The 22,054-nt window shown below is 37.8% G+C and overlaps 1 long non-coding RNA gene across 1 annotated transcript in view; it reads right to left on the bottom strand.

Annotated features, from left to right (window-relative positions):
- Positions 1–2,628: 2,628 nt before the first annotated feature.
- LOC131910537 (uncharacterized) overlaps positions 2,629–22,054 on the bottom strand; it is a 59,149-nt gene continuing 39,723 nt past the window's right edge. Inside the window, exons 2-4 of the long non-coding RNA XR_009379150.1 lie at positions 18,202–18,262; positions 5,886–5,958; positions 2,629–2,902 (exon numbers count right to left, since the gene is read on the bottom strand). This is a non-coding gene — a long non-coding RNA (uncharacterized LOC131910537). The remainder of the gene's footprint in view (positions 2,903–5,885; positions 5,959–18,201; positions 18,263–22,054) is intronic.

The raw sequence follows: 22,054 nt of genomic DNA, 5'->3' as shown, positions 1-22,054 counted from the left end.
TCTCCATAAAATCCCTCCCCTTAATGCTTGTAGAACACTGCAGAAGAGGAGATGGAAAGAGTCTAAGAGCCAGAGAGGGTGGATGACACCGAGAAATCAAAACCTTCTGATCAACATGAGCAAGCTCATGTGAGCTCACAAAGACAGAGGCAGCAGGCACAGGGCCTGCATGGTTCTGCACCAGATTGGGGTCTTAGAGCTGAGAGGAGAAGTTTATACATGTCCCATTCATTCCCAACCCATAAACTATCTCCAGTTGATAAGCACTTGCAGACAAAAATGTACTTTCCTCCAAGGGAGTCTCATTGGAAAAACAAACCACTCTTAAGGGTAGGCGGTATGATCAGCAGTAGGTGGCCAACAGAGACAAACTCAATGACACCTTTAGGGGTTCCTTGTCTCTTAATGTTGAGGCAGGACTCCTCCTTTTAAAAAAATGTATCTTACTATTTTTGTTGCGTTTTTATTTTAATTTTATTTTATTTATGTATATGTTCTTGTTTTTATGCTATAGGTTCTTTACATATATATTATGGCTTCCAGGTTAATGTTTTTATGGGATCCTGAGTGTGCAAATGAGTGGCTCTCTATTTCTGGTACCTTCACCTCGGCCTCTTTTTCTTCTGTTTGTTTTGTCCAATTCTGATGTGGTAGTTTTTGTTTTATTATATTTTATTTTATTAATAAAAAATAAAATTACATGGTGTTTGAGATAACCTACACCTATCCTCCAACTTAAAATCATTTGTAGATTACATATATCTAATACAATTTAAATGATATGTAAATGGTTGTTGTACTATACTATTTAAGAAAAGTCTGTATGTGTTCAACAAATGAAAACTTTCTTAGTGTTTTTAACTCATCACTGGTAAACATGTGTATGTGGACTTCAAGCATAAGGATGATTGACTACGTGCTAAAGCAGACCTCATTAAGATCTTGCCCTCTGGCAAGTGCCACAAAAGTTCTAAAACCCAAATTCAAATAAAATAAAAATCACTGTCTCCAAAACAGTCACTGTAAACCAGAAAAAAAATGGAGGAATGGGAAGTCATTAAATAATATATTACATTCAATCATGCACAGATAATTACGTTCAGGGTGCTATGCTACTATGAAAGTTACCAGCATAAAAAACCCTTAATTTCTAAAAGCACCCCCACACATAGCACAGCCATCAGCTATATATGAGTAATGTGAATAAAAAACATTTTTCATTTTACTTTAATGTAAATTTAAATTTAAATCACTATAAGATGCCAGTTGCTCTCATATTAAAAGTATAATTCTTAACATTTCTGTCAACACAGAACTGTTTATTAGAAAGCATTGCCCTACAGAGGGATCAGCATGATGTGTCTATAAAAGGTCAGAACATAAATATCTCAGTCTTTATAAAACTATGATCTCTGTCACAACTATGAGGCATAAACAATGGGTGTGGCTGCATTCAATCAAATCATATTCAAGGTCACTGATACTCAACTTTCACACAATTCTCGGTGTCGCAATGTTACTTTACTTTTGATTTTTTTTCAACTATTTGAACATATAAAAATTATTCTTAACCAGTAGGCCACATAGAAAAGAGACTATGTCACTTACATGTCTCATGCCTGTCATGAGACACATGCTACCCATACCAAAGAATTTGCCCCCTGGGGAGATTTGAAGAACAAGCAAGGGTGGGCAAAAGGGAAGTAGGTAAAGAATGGAAGAAGCAAGGGACACACATACGGGAATGAATGATGAAGTAGAGCACATCCAGGGAGCTACAAATGTAGCAGTACATGATAATGAAATAATTATGGTACAGACACAGTACAATATCATTCAGCAATGAAGAAAAAGATGTAATTATGACATTTTCAGGAAAAGGGTGGATCTTGAAAATATTATTAATATAGGTAACACATACACATGTGCAGGGATATTGTTGGGAGTCTATTTGTGTGGTATATGTGTGCGTAAGTGATGGGGTGTGGAGAGTATGGTGTGTGTGTATGTGTGTGTGTGTGTGTGTGTGTGTGTGTGTGTGTGTGTGTGTGTGTGTGTGTTGATGTACAGGTCATAAAACTAGAAAGGAGGAACAAAGAGGAGAAAAATAAAGCATTGGAACCCAATAAATTGATTGTAAATTTAAGAGTTAGAAATAAAGAAATAAAAAGTGTATTGACATGATACTGAAAGTAGCTGAAACCTAAGTAGAAAGAAAACTAAGAATTGAACCTAGATCCTCTGGAAGAGCAGCTAATGCTCTTAACCACTGAGCCATCTCCCCAGCCCTACCATTCTTTCTTACCACATAGCTACTACTCAACAATTGGTTCATCATTTTCTCATTATTGATGCAAATTCCTTGAGGGCTGCAGACGTAACTCAGTGGTATAGGGTGTACAGAGTATGTGCAAAGCCCTAGATTCAATCCCAAGAGAAGGGAGAGGGAGAAGAAGGAAGAAGGAGGGGGCAGGGGAGAAGAAAGAGGAGAAAATTTTTTATGGATTCCATTTCCTTATGTATGGACTATGTTAATCTACCAAAAGTTATCTTTATCAGAAGGTAATATATGATTATGTTGTCTCTCTCATTGACTTTAGCTCATAGATATTCCATATACATTCAGACTTAGTAGGGAATATAGCAACAATTCAGTTTAATATCCATATTTCTGTCATTACACCATGTTTGCCCATGTTATAAAACAAATTTTCATAATTCCACTATCATGAAAAACTGTAAAAAGAACTTGCATTCTGCCATTAAAATAATGTACCTGTCTAGCAGCTCTACCTCCGTTTTTACAAATGTGGCAGATGATTTTCTTATTCTGTTCATGCTTTATGCAGGGAATTAACTTGCCAGTTGAAAAATACACAAGTTGCATTGTTCTTTGTTATTCCTGAGAAGACATAAATTATAGCATCTCATAATTGTATAACAATTGAATTGATGTCAGTTGCATTAATGCTATGTGCACCTTGTATTTGTTTACATAAAGCTAGCAATTGCAACATTATTACCACACTTTCATATGGAAAGCATGAAAAGTATGTTGGTGGGCTCCTTGGCCACTGCTGAGGAAATGCCAATATGTTTTCTTCCTGGTCCTTGCTTGGCATCGATTTTATTCTAACCACATAATGAAGTATGATTCTTTTTATAAAGAATTTGATTTTAAAAATTATTTTAAAAATCATTGATATACAATAAATTTTACAATTTGACTCCATATAATTGTCCCTACATATCTATGGGTATCATATGTAAGTATTTAACCAACCATGTATTTAAAATATTTGGAGAGAAAAATTACATCTGAACTTGTGAGGACTTTCCTCCTTATCACCATTCCCTGAACAATGTGGTAAAACACCTATTTGCATGTCAGTTACATTTAATTGAATTTTATAAGGAACATGGTGATGATTTATAATACATACACAATACAAGAGGAATTTATATGTTGTGTTCATATATTACATGATTTTATGTGAGGCTCCTGGGCATCCTTAAATTTGGGGAAACATCAGTAGTCTTGAATTTAACTCCAATGGATACTGAAGGATGGCTGTTATTTAATGTGTTTTACATTTGTTTTGTTAACTGAGACAGTCTTTGAAATCCTAGGATGTCCTTAAACTCATTATGTAGCCAAGAATGATCTTGAATTGTTGATCCACCTGTGTCTGCCTACTAAATGTTGAGATTATAGGTGTGTCCATTACACCTAGTATTTGTAATATTGGGGATTGGACCCAGGATCTCATGCATGTTAGGGAAGTGTTCTACTAACTGAGCTGCTTAACAAGTTAGAACATGTTTACAGTCATGAAGCTGCTCTCAAAATCATCACTATGGTCAAGATAGTGAATGCATCTATCATCCTCAACAGCATCCTTGAGCTCCTTTAAAACAATCCCAGTTTTGTCCATTTTAGTCCTATTACATCTCCAAATGTGGCAGAAGGACTCCAAAGAGGATCTTATTGACCATGCCTTTGCATCATTATCCCCTGAGGAGTGTGAAATCAACTTCCGATTGGTGATCACCAAAAGAATACAGCAAAGGCAGCAGTATATACATGACTACATATACTGCAATGTCAGTTTTGTCAGAAGAGTCTTTCTTTTGCTTATTTTGAGAAAGTTAACTATGACTATTTAAGTAGCCATCTTGAGCAAGTCATGAGCTAACGAAATAAAACCATGCCACGAGTGCAGCAATTCTCATGAAACTGCATCCTCCTGGGGACTACAGGAGACCAAAGTTATTCTTCAGATGAGGACCCTGCTCTTGCCAACACCTTAAAGTCATTCAAAGAACCCATGTCAAATCTACCCTAATTATTAACCCACGGAAACTACAACATAATAAATGTGTGTTATGTAAGCAGCTGATTTGAGTAATGTGTTACATAGCAACAGCAATAGCAAACTAATACACCAGATGTGATATTTAATTGTGGGGGCTGGGGCAGCTTTTGAATATTGAGTTACAGCACCAACTAAGTCATGAATCCTCAGAGCTAGGCCAGGATTCTCCAAAAGGAGAATCTTGTAGGTGCTCTGACTCAATGTCTAATATGTGATCCTGTTCCTCCTAGAGCCATGATTCACAGGTCCAACACACAGAGTGAGAGGGGAGCAACACCTCTCTCTATCTCCCCCAGTGACTCATTAACAAACATTTGTTTCTTGTTCCCACACCGTGTGTTCTGCTGGTCTGCTGGTCTTTGTTGCAGACTTTGATATGTTTAAACTAAGACATACTACAATGATTCCATTGAACTAAAAGTGAAAGTTGCCACTAGACCACTTTCAGTGTGGGTCTTCATGCCTCTGAATCAACAGGCAAGTCAAAGAATAATTGAACTTGCTAAGGTGACTAACCCTTAATTTCCAATGAAAATCAGAATTCCTTTCAAGGGACATAAGGAAAATCATGTCTCAAATGCCAGCGGTTCTTAGGGTGCCTCTGAGTATCACCATGTTTCTTTATTTTGGATTTTGGACCTCAAGAATCACCTATTGAAAACTAGATCAACTATTGAGAGGGAAAGGCAATATTAAGAGGTGAGGACTTGGGAGAGTCTCTAGATCATTGCAGGGAAGTATTCTTGAAAGGAATTGTGGGATCCTGGTCCCCCACCTCTCTCTTGCTTCCTGACCATGGGGTGGGCACTTTGCTCCACCACAAGCTCCCTACTAACACCATCCAGAAAACCTTACCAGAGCCTTGAAGCAATCGGTCCAAATCAATCATAGATTGGACCTCCAAAGTCATGATGCAAAAGTAAGTTTTTTCTCTTGATAAGCTAATTCTGAGGTGTTTCATTTATGTGACAAAGCTAACTGGTACACATATCACGTGATTAAAGCCAGTTTAAAAAAGGGCAACAACTCATTCAAGTCAGTATAGGCTCTTCAAAAGCCAAAATTTGGGTCTGCCACCTGGATAATTATCTCAAGCTTAGGCATTGGCTGAAAGCATACAAACATAGCATTGAGAATGAAAGAAGATAATTGTAAATTTCAGCAACATCTAACCAGTAGTTAGAAAAAAGGACTGTAGTGGCCATGATCATGTCTTCCTTGTTTTGTTAGGAATTGCATTCAAATACATTGGACAGTTACCTTGTGTTCTTTCCACTCATTGTTTCACCAAGTAATCTAAGACATTGACTCTATATCACTATGTTTCAGTTATGACAGGTCAAAGGCAAGAGTAAACATTATTGAAGGCCTTTTTTTCCACTTTTAGGAATTAGCATATGTTCAGTCAAACACAAGATATGGTGTCACATTAAGCACAAACTTATTAATAGTTTTATCTAAAGAATATTTCATTTGAAGTATATCTTTGCACATAACATTAGAATCTACCTGAGAGACTGAGTCAAACAGATTGTACTCCCCAGTATTAGAGGGTGGTAGGCATCAACAAATTCTTTAGTACCTGAGTAGAGCAAAAGACAGAGAAAGAATTCCATCATTCTCACTTCTCTTTGGCCTTCTAGCTCTCTCCATAATTGCTGAACTGGAGCATTAGTGATTTCCTTAGAGGGAAGACTTAAGTTATCAGTTTCCCTGGGTCTTCAATTTTACAACTACAGATTGTGACATTCCTCAGCCTTCAAATTGCATAAGCTAGTCCTTTCAATGAATCTATTTACCAGTCAGTATTTGTCTGTCCTATTGATTCTCTTTCTTTGAAAAAAACCCTAACTAATACCAAGTATGCACTAATATGGTACCATGTATTATTTTGTGTTTCTATAATTTTATGTAAAAGGGAATACAAGCATGTATTCCTTTCCTCTAGAAATTTCCAGTCAATTTAAATTTGTGATTCATCTGTGTTGTTGAGTATACCAGTAATTCTTTTTATTACCTGTGATATTCTATTATGCAGATATACCATGATTTATTCATCTGTGATAGGTTGCTTCAATTTAGAGACTATTGCAAACCAAAGTGCTATGGCAGTGAAAGGCCTTGTGTAGACAGATGTGAGTTTGTCATGGGTAGGTATTTAGGTATGGAATGGCTAGAGAGCAATAGGAGGCTTGGTCTTTGTAGAAAATTCTGTGTCCACACATACATGGTTCTACTTTAGCACGTTAATTTAATTGTATAACATTGTTTTATTTTGTGTGGGGGTGGAGGGCTACGAACAGTTGCTTATCTTTAACAATCTAATCTCTATCTTTTAGTCTTTACACCATTCAATCTATGCTAAAACTTCCGCTCCATTCAGACTGTACTTCTCACACAAGAGATCACAAATCCAAGGATTCTAATAAACAGGGTATTCCCCACTTACATAAGCCATGACACTCTTCAAATCCCTCTACCCGGAGACTTGATCAAATTGTCATTAGTTGTGATGACTTATCTTGAATCTATACAGCTTCATAGTGATCATTTCCAATTACATACCCCACCAAGAATAAGGTTGACCTTCTAGCTGCTGTGAAAATAGAAACATGGTCTGTATGGGCTCACTAAAATATCACAGGGTTCACAAATAATACCTGAAAAACAGCAAGCTATAAATTAATATTTGCCTCTAAATATAGCCTTCCTTGCTATTTCTAAAACATAAGCCTTGATAGAAATCAAGTGGCATCATCTTCATATGATACTGATTAGAAAAAGAAAAAATGGAAAAGAGGAAGATATAGCAAAAAATCTGATATTTTCAGTGATACATAGTGACTGATTTTTTTTCCTTTTACCTGATGACCATTGTAATAATTTCATATTAAAACAAACCTTGATTTATATGAGATAATACTATCTAATTGGTAGTTATAGTTGAACAAAATATATAAGCTCAATATTTAAACTTGTACTGATTAATTGTCTGTTTTTTCCTCAACTTGACACAAAATAGAGTCATCTTTGGAAGAAAATACTTAGATTAAGAAAATACCTTCACCATATTGGCCTTTAGCAAGTCTGTGAGACATTTTATTGATTAATGATGGATGTTGGAGGGCCCAATCCACTGTGGTTAGTGTGACCCCTGGGCATGTAGTCATGGATTAAGAAAGGCAGCTAAGCGTGAACATGAGGATAAGAGAGTAAGCAATATTCTGCCATGACCCCTGCTCAAGTTCCTGCCTCTAGGTGCCTACCTCAACCTCCCTCAATGATGGACAGTGACATGGAAGTGTAAGCCAAATATACCTTTTCCTCTCTTAGTTGCTTTTGATCATAGCATTTTATCCTAAAGACAACAAGCAAACTAGAATGATTCTCCTTTTACACAGTTTTTTAATAACTGAAATCCATGAGACATAAACTGTTAAATACATATAACCTTAGAAAATATACTATCTTGCCAGGCGGTGGTGGCGCACGCCTTTAATCCCAGCACTCGGGAGGCAGAGCCAGGCGGATCTCTGTGAGTTCAAGGCCAGCCTGGGCTACCAAGTGAGTCCCAGGAAAGGCGCAAAGCTACACAGAGAAACCCTGTCTCGAAAAACCAAAAAAAAAAGAAAAAAGAAAATGTACTATCTTAAATCTTCAACTTGTGCTTCATTTCAGAACAGATCAATATCTATATATTGAGTTCTGACTATGTAATGATCATATGTAGGTAGAGGATAGAAGATAAATGGAAATGGTCACTGTCCTTGAAATTGCATCTGCACTGTGAGCTAGTACATACTTATAAGCAGCTTGGACACACACTTAAGTGAATCATTCCAAAACAAATATTTCAGTACAAGGAAGCAGAAGACACAACTACAATGATTTGGTGTTTACATTATTGGGAACATCTATAGAGGATAGATTGGTTTTCTGGGACTTATCAGAAATATTTCCATATGATTCTCTTGATATTAAAAATATACCACTTTGCCAATATAAGCTCTACATCAGAATATATATGAGAAAATAAATACATATATTCTGTATATATTCAAGAATATATATTCAAGATGAGCTAATTTCAGAACAAAATTAGAAGTAAAAAATTCACAGTTATTTTCCTGTTACTGTACTCCCACCCCCCACCAAGTCCTATCTCTGCACAGCATGCAAGGCCCATACAGCCCATGAAATGGCTGATGATATTAAACTAGGTTGAGAAAAATACTTTATTTAGATGTTAGTTCAGCATTGTAAGTCAAACAACCAGACAGGTGGAAATGTTACCTTATATACTGACAATCCAAATCTATCTGAATAAGAGAAACAAGACCACACACACATATCCCAAAGATCTGCATCAGCAGCTTGTATGGTCTGATGTGCTCCATCTTCTCCAAAAGCCGTTTTTCAGTTTAATCATCATGGTGAGGCATTATGAGGGTGGAAATTTAGACTACATGTCCTTGGAATGTGATTAGAGAATTGTGACGAGTAAGAGGAAGACAAACCAGGAGAGACAGAGGTAGGGCCCCATCTCTCCCCACATGGTTTCTGGCGCCACAGCAGGGCTCTGCCAGCAAGAACACCACACTCAGATGTAGCCCGTTTAGCCTTGGTCCAGCACTGTGGGCCAAAAGTAAACTTAGTTTTTTTACAGATCACATGATCTATGGTACTGTGTCATTAACAACAAAAAACAGACTATACCTAAAAACGAACAATAAGCCAATAACAGATTGCATTGCTGAGACTTGAAAAGGAAAGATATCCAAAGAGGGGGACCTCATAAATGAGGTTACTTTTCCCCTTTTCCCTGGAGACACTTGGTGGCCCAGGGGAGGCAAACTATAAGAAGCAGCCTCATTGAGCAGAGCATGGTGAAGGTTCATGGGACTGGAAAACAAAAACTCAGACATAAAGGCCAAGTAAAAAAGACTATAAAGCTGGTAGCTTCTCCATGACTTCCCACCTGACATGTCACATCAATTGCACCCCAAAAGGATGCGGCTGTGGAATAAACACAATAAGAAGTCCAGGTAAATACCGGAAGTCTCCCTGCAGCTCCACTTCTACAGCTGTGCAGTATGATGTTTTCCATATTCTCCTGGCAAAGATCGGTCCTAGTGAGGTCAGATCAACTTCAGAAGAGGGGAACACATGAGAGAGACACCAAGAAGATTCAACCCAAATGGAGATGTCTGAGAATGGGGAAATATTGGTCAAGGAGGACAAAGCTTCAACTATAACAAATTAACTCAAGATCTTTTGTACAGCATGGTGACAGTAGTTAACAATAATGGACTATTTGCTCAGTATTGCTAATAAATAATGAGCCCTATGCTAAGTGATAAATGTGGTGATTATCCTTCATAATGTATGAATGGATAATGTTATAAACTACAAGTATGTGTAATTTTTATTTGTCAATTATATCCTGATAAAGTTATAAACTCCAAGAGAGAAATCCCCTTAATTACTATCCCTTAGAGTGAGAATATCAAAGTGATTTAAGCAAACCTAGAAAAAAAGAAAATTGGAAAATGAATTGAAATATTAAGAAAATGTACTTGTCAAATAAAAACAAAAGTTCAGCCCAGCTGAGTCTTTGGGTGGCATGAGCTCCACTCATCATCTACCTGGAGCCACGTATGAGAGGCCACAATAGAATGGCCACAGTCATCACAGAAACATAAGGACCCCAAAATTATTGGCTTATGGCATTAAATTTGGTGGCAATTTTTTGTGCAAAAATGGATAGCAGAAATATCTTGTGTTTCCTAAGCAACAAGAATACAAATGTGTGTGGTAACACCTTAGGTAACCTCTAAATGAAAGGAGAATGGCTATGTCATTAAAAAGTTAATAGGAAAAAAGACAGGACAGCACTAAAGATATCCAACCCACACAAACTTGAGATCTAGGTCTGGGATACTAATTTGTAGAGGATCACTACAAATAATGCTCAGTTACTACAACAAATTAATTAATTAATTAATTAATTAAATCATGTTGTCTAGGTACTAGAAATCAGTGAATAATAAATAAGCAAAATGAAATTCAAAAAACTAAGAAAAAATTAAGGAGACATATGTAAAAGGGGTGACATCCTGAGGGAAGCTACTAATACCCAGATCTGCATCACACTGCCATCCCCCTAGGACATGAGCTAATTTCAGCTGCAGGCCGAGATCTGGTTTGTCTAAGCTTGTCCAGGCTTGCTGTGGCAGGCCGAGATCTGGTTTGTCTAAGCTTGTCCAGGCTTGCTGTGGCACACTCTTGGAAGTGAGGAATGTAAACCAGAAGAACTTTCAGTATTCCTAAGCGAAGACTTGTGGCTGGAGGGAACTGGAGCAGTAGTGATGTACTCCCAAGGTGTCTCCGCAGTCTGATGCTAGGCACAGACAAGGGGGTGGAGGTCGAGTGGTTGTCTACAAGACAAAATGCACTTGGTTGTCAATACTGCAAAAAAATTAGCTTGCTTCAGGCACACGCTCAAGATGCTCCTGAAAGGGAGAAGGCAGAGTAGAACACAGTTGATACAAAGCCACAAAGGAAATCATGAAGGGGAGGAAGTGGAAGAGTGGGGAATAGGCGAGGCTGGGGGAAGGAGAGCTAAGATGAAGGATGTTTGTAAAAACTGTGCAGAAACCTACTATGTTATAAACTTTTATATATACATATACACAGAGAGATACACATACATTCATACATAAATACATGAAAAAATGAATGAGAGTAAATGAAATTACCTGACATGACTACATGGAGGATAATGCTTCTCTCAGGGGGAACAAGGAAAAGTTCTCTTTGAAGTAATTTATCAGACTTCTAAGACATCTAAAATGTGAGCCTGGAGATGTGGGCTATGTTTAGCCTCTTCCCTGACATGAAATTTTGCCTTATTAAAGTGGGAAGAGGAATGCCCACAAGACCCCAACCCTCCACACACACACACACACACACACACACACACACACACACACACACACAAAAAAAAAAAAAAAAAAAAAAAAAAAAAAAAAAAACTACCTAGGCAACGAAGGATGCTGAAAGCAGAAGAAATAGTTTTCCCTACAAAGGACGGAGCACACCAATTGGTTATCCAATACCAAACGGTCAGCCCTGAAAACATGACAGTTACAACATTGTACAGACTGAGCAGGTATCACTTGTGCATTTACGAATATATGTATGTATATGCACATACACAAATACGAAACAACAGTAAGCAAGCAAGGCCATGAATATGAAGGAGAGTGAAGGGGGGAGTAAATGGGAGGGTTTGGAGGCAAGAAAGGGAGGGGAGAATGATGTCATTGTATTATAATCTCAAAAAAAATAATTTTTTAAATTTTTAAACCAGCCATTTAATTAAACTTATTTCATGGACTTAGGAAAAGCCTTAGAAGAGATTAGTTTTCTTCTGCCAATTACTGTGTATAGCACAATATGACAAGTGCTACACTGATCTAGACACCACCAGCTTTCTAATCTGACCTCATCTCTAGCTTCTTTTGTGTTTATAGAAAGCATTTCCTATCTGTAGTACATTAATAAATGGGGGGTGTGAAAACTATAAACATAAATGTTTCCCTTCCTCCTCACTGGAATTAAGTAAACTAGAGAGTGTGGAACATATCTTCACTGAAAAATGTCACTCATATATTCAGACTAGAGCTTTCTGCGGAAAACTAAAGTATTTCATTGTTTCTGACTCTGTAAACACAGTAAAAAATGTGTTTTCACCATACATGGATCTGAGAGGTCTGGAAATATTAGCAGTGTGATGTATTATGAAGTATCTATAATATGAGTAAAAGGGTACATCCATTAATTTAAAAAGCTATAATGAAAAGAGCTTTGAAGAAATGGACTCCCAGGCTAGGTAAACTCTCTGCATTCTGAACTCATGACAGCATTTTTGCTCCTTTCCTGTTTAAAATGTTCACTGGTATTCAAAAGTCTTTGATGCAAACCCATCCCTGGAATGACGGCCACAAATTATTAGGATTGTGGTGATTTTGTGAACTTTAATAACAGTGACCTAACATGCAGGAAAAGTGGACCAAATGATGTGACTAGGACAGACTTGCTGAAAGACTTACGCTCTAATGTGTAATTAGCTTTCTCCTTAGCAGACAACAAAGGGGTACTTAAATGCGCCCCTTCAGATCCTGAAGACTTGATAGGCAGCAGACGTGCACAGGTGTCATCTTCTCTACCAGTGAAGCCTTTGTTGATATTTCCCTCAGTCTTGGTAGCATTATAAATAAATAGTGAAACAAATAGCCAGTAACTGCTTAATGGTGACATTTATAGAGAGTATCAAGAAAATGATCTTTCAGTAAGAATTATCCAGAATAGGGGAGTCATTTAGACAAATTCACTGTCAAGCAATCTTGAATATTTTCTTTAAATTTAAATAAGCAACATTATCTCATGCTTTCATGACTACAAAAGAGATATGTTTGAACCCTGATTTTTTTTTTTTGCCTCTGATAGCAAAAGAGAAGCATAAATTAATAGGATTTTAAGTCCAGTTCAGAGTTCCTTGCCCCTGTTATTTGTAAAAATAAGCAATATTCACATTTGTCTTGTTTTTAAAAACTTGTAAAACTCAGGAGAACTTATGAAGAAAACTATTTGAACCATAATTATATTTGTGATCGAATAAGAAATTTTACTACACATGATGACACTTGGTTGCATAACAATTTAGTGACTGGATTATGCCTTTGGTGTGAACAGCTTATTGTGGTTGTGGTTGTTGTATTTTTAAGGAATGGATTGTATGAATATGCTCTGTAGAAGTTAGAATACCAAGCTTTAGAAGTAAGTACACTTGAATTCCAAACTGAACTCTAACATTTAATGTCTGTCACCTTAAAAGTGACCTACACTAAACTGTGGTTTCAGTAATTTTCAAATGGGACTATAGCTACACTCCATGCTTTTCCTCTGAGAAATGGGTGGCCTAGTGTATACACACTGCTCAAAGCACCATATTAATCAGTTTCTTAGTCTATGTTTGGCTGCTACAATAAAACAGCACACATTAGAAAAATTATAAACAATATTTACGTGCCTCAGTTCTAAAGCTGGAGAAGTCCAAGGATAAAGGGGTACATCTGGTGACCTTTCAGTTGAAAGCTATCTTGCTGTATCATATGGCACATTCCTTTACACTGTGTGAATAGGTGTCACTGTGACTAAGATAATAAAGAAGCTGACTGGCCAATAGCTCAACAGGTAGAGGTTAGATGGGACTTGCAGAAAAAAGAAAGTGCGAGGAAGAGAAGGAGTCTCTCAGAATCTGGAGGAGACATGGAGAGAAGATGAACCTGTTGTACTGAGAAAAAGTATCAAGCCACGTGACAGAGCATAGATAAGAAATATGAATTAAGTTAAAATGTAAGAGTTAGCTAGTAATAAGCCTAAGCTACTGGCTGAGTATTTATAATTAATATTAAGACCCTTCGTGGTTGTTTGGGAGTGGCTGCCAAGACACAGAGATGCTCTGCCTACAGTATCATACAATGAAAAACATCATGTGGCAAATGACATGATGAGAGAAAGAAAAGTAGCTCAACCTCCCTCTTTTATAACTAACTCACCCCTGTGATTAATCTGATTATCAAGGCAAAAGTTTCACATTCTAATCATCTCTTCAAGGATTTATCTTACAATACTGTCACGAGATAGTTAAATTTCACAACTAGTTTTTGAAAAGAAAACTACTTCACTATTATTTTATGTGGCTATTGAGAGATAAAGTCACATAATCCCTAATTATCTAATGTGTCCCTAACACAAGTCACTTCAATGCCAAGCAGATACACTAAGCTCCAAGCTGTGTATGTCCTTACAATATCTTCAGAAAATCTTTTATGAAGAAAAGCAAGCCCCGTTAAATTCTGTTCTGGGAATTGTTTGTTGCTCAGTTTCTCAGAAGCTTCTAAGAAACAAGTTGTGCTAACCTTGGGGCAGACCTCCAGATTAGAATCCACAGTTCCACAGCTGTGGAGAGTACCAAGTGGAAAGAGGGAGATGGGGAGAAATATCTAGAGACAAAAAGTTTGCCAAGATCATTAGGAGAAAGCTTGATCCCTAAGGTCTTCTGTATGTGTAGCTTTATGATGATAACAAAATTATTTCTTCAAAACTATCCATAGGTTCGACAGCTATGAATCCAACCAAGTGAATCAAGAAACTCTTTAAAGGAAAAAGCAAATGTATCTGTACTAAATGTGCACAGGCTTTTCTCACAATATGGTGTAATTGTTTCCAGAGTATTGACATACTATTAGAGGTTTTAAGGAATCTAAGGATCATTGCAAGTACATAACAATCTGAGTGGGATGTATGCCATGTTGCAGCTTTTCCTTTAAACTCTGTTTCATCAGCATTCTTTCCATTTTGCATCAGTGTCTGTTCAATGGCCTGTGACAACTGAGTGTTATTCTTGCCCATTCATTGGCCTGAACAATAAGAGCTACAGAGCAGTCCTCAATGAGCAAACAGGGTACTCCATTCTTCAGTTAGGAACTACTGAATAGGCACAGAGCGGGATCTTTGGATCAGTCTGTCCCCCAGATTGAGCAGCAGTGAACTCAGGAGCTGGCACAGTCTATTTGCTCCAAAATCCTCCTTGGTTGCAGACTTCACAGCAGTGGCTTTCTCTTCCTTCGCTGTTGTTTCAGGATGTTTATAGAAGCAAAAATCAGGCATCGATGCTTAAGGAGATGGTATCACACATGTGTAGAGGGCTTCCAGCCCAGCATTCACCACATCAGACGTAATGCGTGAGTTCTCTTCTTGTTGCATGGGGTGACAATGTTCACATAGTACATAGGAGAATCTGTGTCACTCAGAACAATGGTAGGCAGGATGAAATAAGATGCCTCAGTGAGGCATTAGTGGTCACCCCTAGAGTCAGGCACCAGCAGAAGATAGAGTTCTCATAAGGCTGCATGTTGGTCAGTTAAGACCCCAAGAATCATGTGGACAGCAAGGGGAGTGGCTCTAGTCACACAGGCCGGTGTCCCAGATGCTGATCTCAGCGGGACTTCTAATGGCGATGACAACTGTCACTGTCAGCAGCTGCTTCTCCCAGATCGTCTTCAGATTTATGTCACTTCTCCTTTTGTCAGTGTTCCATGTCATCTAGAAATCGAGGGTTGGTATCATCTTGGTGCTGCAAGGAATATAGGGATATCCTCTCCTGTCATTTGCAAGACATCAAAAGCTCTGAACTTCATGTGAGTTTTCACGCTGAGTCCCAAGGAGAACCAAGAACAACGTTGTGTGATCCCCTCCCTGGGCAGTGTGAAAGCTACATCATTTTTATAAGTTACTTGACCATGTTCAGATTCTTGTTTTTACAGAAGGAGGAGGAGGTTCTGAAAACAATCCACTGTGGGTTCTGAGGGATAATTGTATACGGTGAGTTAATCTATCTTAGATATACTGCACTAGAGTCCAAGGACACTGTTAGTATTCTTGATGTTAATGCCCTCGAAGGTAGAAGACAGTGGTAGAAAATGACAAGGAAACTGAGGTAAACAGTTGGAGTAGAATAGTTAAAACTGAAAGCAAAATTGCAAGGGGTGTTTTAAGGTTAAGGAATAGTTCCTTCTGCAAGCAGAAGGAAATCCTTAGTCAGGAGAGCCGTGGGTCTATCCAGGCAAGTTATTGATTGCTTTGACTTATTTGTCTCAACAGATTAAAAACAGATCCTAAGAAGTCAAACATGGGAGTTGGAAGACTGTGGGCTAATGTTCACAGCCTCGGTTTCCACATTTGCAAAGGGCAAAGTATTTCACAACTGCCTGAAAACTTACACTTTACAAGGTATAAAAACTCTAATATTAGCCATTAGTCACTCAAATGGTAACTGTCATGCCAGTCTGTCAGTCAGTCTGTCAGGCATGACTGTGTTTCTATAGTCCATGAATGATAAACTTCTCACATTTGCACCCTAAAGAAATACCAAAGATGCCCCCCCCAACTCTAGGGTTTCCTCCATTCTCAAAGGTAACTCGTGAGCTGTTAGGAACAAAAATACTTAGAATATCCTGAAGGAGTAATTTGAAGTTTTAGCAAAGAGGTGACATATAAAAACATGAATATGACTTTAAAACATGCTTACTGGGAGATTTTATGCCACAAACATAATCCTAACGTCTCCTAAAAAATAAGATTCCGATTTCAATCCACAGTCAAACCTCATTGTTTAAAAATGAACGGTGAATATGATAGAAGTAAAAATGTCCTTTGAAAAGTGACCTGTGCCTTCCCATACAGTGTCTCCTGTAGGACACATAAAGTATCTTAGATCTTCCTTGCTTGAGGCAGGGGCATAGAATCTACTGAGCTGAATGTTCCTAAAAGACTTGCTTCATCGTCCAGAATCTCATTGCTCATTGTTGGTTTCTATGCATGGTCCTATTATAACCGCTAGTGCTCAAAGCTGTTTGCTACTATAAAAGTATGCCAAAATGTATGAACTTGAATTTATTCCCTGTGCTAAAATAATCTCTTCAGCCTCAGAAGTCTTGGATCTACAATAAAAGCCACCGCTTCGACCCAATGACTTCCATTTCACCATTCCGACAATGTCTTTGGAAGTACTTCAGCACAGTGGTTACTAGCTGAGACATTCTACCTCCCTTGCCCATTGTGGACCAATGAAGAAATAGACCAAGCATTTAATTCAGTTATTCTCCTGACAGATGCCTACTTCTTAATTAGTAAAGCCACATTTTCATTTCATTTTATTTTATTCATTGCTATTCCTTAGATGCCTCTTTATTTTCTGAGAGACAGCAAGGGTGTGGATCTGAATGGGAGGGGAGGTGGGGAAGAACTGGGAGGAGATGAGGGAGGGGAAACCATAAGCAGAATATATTGTATGAAAAAAACTATTTTCAATTTTTAAAAAAGGTTAAAAAGCTACATTTTTGCCATTTTCCCTAGATTATTTTCCCTATTGTTGATTTACCCTATCCCCAGAACACAGGGTCTCTACTAAATCTGAATTCTGCTCCATCATCCTGAAAGACATACCAGACAGAGAGGTACCACATGAATAAATAAACAAGCGGCATTCCTGAAGACAGCAGTCAGCATGCTCCTGCCCGCCCTCTGCTCCTCTGCGGCCCCCCATCGTCCAGTCTGTGTCACAGCTTAGGCCCCACCAGAACACTGCAGGAGCTATTTGTGAACCTTTGTTCTCTGCTGACTGCATTTGACTGGAACGCAGGGAACGGTTTATGCGACTTTCTTTCCACTGCAGTAATCGATGCCATCCTTTAATCATGTGTCTGATTACTTGGTGTCTGACAGTTTCATCTCTGAGCAGAACTGTTCTCGTTTCTATCTCCTTCACTTTTTCCCGTAGCACAGAGTGAGTCAGAGCATCTCTAAACTGAGGTTTCCTTGGACCGTGTGATTATACTAAAGTCCTTTCTAACTCTGGCTAGTGGAGATTATCTCAAGGCCCGAAGGTAAAGGGGACTGTGTAGATAAAGGGAAGAGTGAAGTCCAAGTCTCCAAATGGCTTTCAGTCAGTGCATTCTATTAATATGCAAGCTATAAAGTGGTTGTTATGCATTGCAGGTAAAATGTATTCATATTCTGAGCGTTGGGGAAATTTCCCTGTAAAACATAAGAAATAGCTAGCATACCAATGAAGTTTCTGTCCTTTGAGGACTGCCTAGCTTGAAAAAAAAAACAAGACAACAAAACCACAAATTGCTAGAGGTAAAATATGTCAATCTTTTATGTCTTAAGGTAAGGACATTAAAGGGCTTCTTACCAGACATAAAGAAAGTCTTCTAACACAGACAGAATTTTGTAGTCACCATCAGTGATGCAGTCTGAAAAACAAAAAGAAGCGTGTTAGTATTAGAAGTAGAGTTCCCAAGACTATTGTATTTAAGTTCTTTCTTTGGAAAGCTACCTGAAATTAGTTCATTATGACTTCAATCTATATTTCCTGGGTTCCTCCTATACCCACCTCTGGGTTCTGTGACTACCTATGTAAACTTGAATGACTGACTGGACATCTTTGTGGTCAGTCCTCCCTGGGATCATGTTTAGACACTCACTTCCCATCTGGTAATGGAGTTTGGGGAAGTTAAGGAACTTTTGGAGTATGGGGCTCAGGGGTCTAGCTGGCAGATATGGTCCACTAGAAGCATGCCTTTGAAGGCTGAACCCACTTCTAGTTCTGGCTTCTATGCTTGTTTCTGCCTGTCATTGTGTAAAGCAGCAGCTGCCTTCTTTTTTTTTTTTTTTTTTTAAAGATTTATTTATTTATTATGTACACAGAAGAGGTTGCCAGATCTCATTACAGATGGTTGTAAGCCACCATGTGGGTGCTGGGAATTGAACTCAGGACCTCTTGAAGAGCAGTCGGTGCTCTTAACCTCTGAGCCATCTCTCCAGCCCCACATCAGCAGCTGCCTTCTTAAAGCGCCACAATGGAAGGCTCACATTTTCCTCTGCACCTTCACCATAATGGACTGAAATCCCCAACACCCTCAGCCAAAAGCTCTCCCTGCTTAAGCCATTTACTCTGAGAGAGTATCATGGAAATCAGAAATGATACACACTGATCTCACAGGTCATTGTAGGTCAAATACAGAACTCCAGACCAAAGACAAGCAACTGATTAATAAAATTTAAGTGGATTATACCATCTCTTGTTACTGTTTATGTTGTCTTTCCCATGCCTTCCTGGATTTTCCAGGCATGGCACTCTGCTAAATGAGCTAGAGGATCAGAAAGAGACATTACAAACACAATATTCATGGCTTGCCTTTCAAAATTTTTGCTATCCCAGAAGTGTACTGGAGTTATACAATAATAATGTCATATAAGATATATAAAGTGTTTTTGAAAATTAGAAAGAAAATTGATTATATGCCTAAGCTTCTGTTATGGTCCTTGTATTATCATATGATTTTTTTCATATTTTGCTTCCTCCTTTCCATTTCCCTCATTCCACCTGACTGAATGGCACTAGAAATGTTAGAACCATTGCTACTTCATCTTCATCCTGCTATATACAAAATACAGTGATAAAGGAAGGTTTCCATAATCAGGCTTAATGATGGCAAAGAGCTCTAGATCCAGATTGGGAACAATTGATCTCAAGCTGAACATCCAGACAGGAAAGAATGTCTACCAAATAGTGAAAACAGCAATTAACTCAAGCTTCTTTAGTAGAAAAAGGACCAGATACTGACATTTATTTTCATCAAAAAAATATTCTAGCAGTTTCCAGTAGGAAAAATTGGACAAAAGAATAGGAAACCATCTAAATTTTCCAGTGTTATGAAGAAATTTCACTAGAAAAATCTTTTCAACTTCCCTTGAGTATTAAATACTTAATAAGACTTATAGAAAATATTTCATTTCCACTACCAGAGTGGGCTTACTTGGTTCATTACTAAAATGAAATTAGTACATTATAACTATGAACTCATCAGCAAATACTGAAGTTATATCTAAGAATCTCACTGTAGATACAGTTGCATTGAAGAGTCTTAGAACAGAAACTTTGATGAGAAAGTTGGACTAGGAAATCTATGGAAGATATTTTTCTCTGAAACCCTTGTATGTAGATTGGCCATGATATACAGCTTTTAAAACATAGAGTGGCTGGAAAAGTGCTTCAGAAGTAGGAGTGTGGGTTGCTCTTGCTGAGGACCTGCACCCAGTCCCAGCATCCAGGAACTCACAGCATCCTGGAAATCAAACTCCATAGAATCAATTGCCTACTTCTGGTTTCACATGCACATACCTACACACAGACACATACACATACACACAATTTTTACAAATAAAAATTTAAAACATAATAGAATCTTCACACTTAGAGAATCAAGTTGATAAATCAGTCTCCTCTATCCTGCAGAAGTTGTCATTAAACTATAACCTGTTAGTAATATTTATCACATTCCACACCTCTGCCCATCCAAACTTGGAATTGTTTCAACAGAACTTCTCACATCATGTATTTCATTTTCCATTAGAAGTGAAAAGTAGTTCAAATATTGGGCATTTGTTTTTCTGAAATTATTTTAAACTTTTGCATCTAGCCATTTGGGATTTAGTACTCCAAACTTCCTCTACCAATGTATAGTGTTTTTAAAAGCAGACACTAACTAAAACATCTCCCCAAACCCCATATTTGTAATGCAAAATATGTAATGTAATGTAATGTAAAAATATCTGGGAAGAACCCCAAAGGCAAAATTAATGATGATGACAAAGATAATTTAAAAAAAAAAAAAAACTACAATTTGGCTGAAAAGAGATGAAGTTGGCAATATATGCTGGGCAAATGCCGATCACAGGAGTGCAACCTTTGGAGACTAAAGTCTTGTGATACTGGATACTTAGGATAAGGCTGTGGGGGTTGCCAAAGGAGAAATTGCTGGATATAGGACCCCTAGAGTATGAGCACAGCATGCAACCCAGTCCTGTATACAGGAAGCTGAGAAAGCTAATGAAACACCTGCCGGAGCCAGCCCTCTGTTCCAGGATGGCAGAGATACAGCAAAGGAAAACAATCTCTTATTTGAAAGCCTTAGCATAGTACTATTGCCATATGCATCTGGGGCTGACCATCATACTAATATAACATAATATATAATGTGAGGCTGAAGTCCACACCAGTGGACTTCCCATAACAATACAACCTCTTGAGAAGAATATGTCTTTAAGCTGGCACATAATTTCCTCACAGTCACATATCAGCCCAAATAATGATCAAATGCATGAGAAAACAAGCCATCTTGTATGGGAATCTGTAGAGAATTATAAACAATGTATTTAGATCTCAAAGGATTCTAACACTAAAATGCATAGTATATAAGTTAGCCAAGGAATCCAATGTTTAAAGAATAAAGATCAAGTCACAGGCAGGCAAGGATCAAGGGAAAATTGAAAATGACTGAGAAGACTTAACAAAGAATCAATGTCTAGAAAGCCAAAAGTCTTGAAAAGAAGCGCAGAAACTGAAGCTCAAAACTCAGAGGATGAGATAAATAGTACAAGAAACAAAACCAGAGAGAAACTGAATAAAAGGCATGCAGAGAAGTTAGACAAGTACAGAATGAATAATTGAGATAATTTTTAACTCCAGAGAATAGAATGAGAAGATTTACATGCCCAACCATTGCTCCGGATGAAAATACCAAAGATGAGGGCGTGGACAATAGCTAAAGACTACCTCATGCTGGAAAGATGGCTCAGCCAGTGAAGGCACCTGCTGCCAAACCTAACAGCCAAAGTTCAATCCCCAGGACCCACAGTGAAGGAGAGAACTGCTTCATACAAGTTGTCCTCTGACCACCAGATGCAACCCATGGCTCATGCACACACACACACACACACACACACACACACACTAAACAATAAATAGATGAATAAATGTTTGAAACATCATACAAAAGAATATCTAAGAATTTCATTTAGATGATAAAACATGGAAATACTCAAGCAGGCTTTTAAAAAACAGAAAAGCTGCAAACTCTGTAAACAACAGTAAAATATTTGAAAAGTAAAGACACAAGTCAGATCCTTTAGGAAATCATGAAAGGTCAAAAGAATAAAACAAAGAGAAAGATCAGAGAGAATCAAGAGCAGGATTAAACAGT

The sequence above is a fragment of the Peromyscus eremicus genome, chromosome 5 (assembly GCF_949786415.1).
Source record: "Peromyscus eremicus chromosome 5, PerEre_H2_v1, whole genome shotgun sequence".
NCBI lineage: Eukaryota > Metazoa > Chordata > Mammalia > Rodentia > Cricetidae > Peromyscus > Peromyscus eremicus.
Note: the sequence above shows the minus strand (reverse complement) of the source record. Positions and strands in the feature narration are given on the sequence as shown.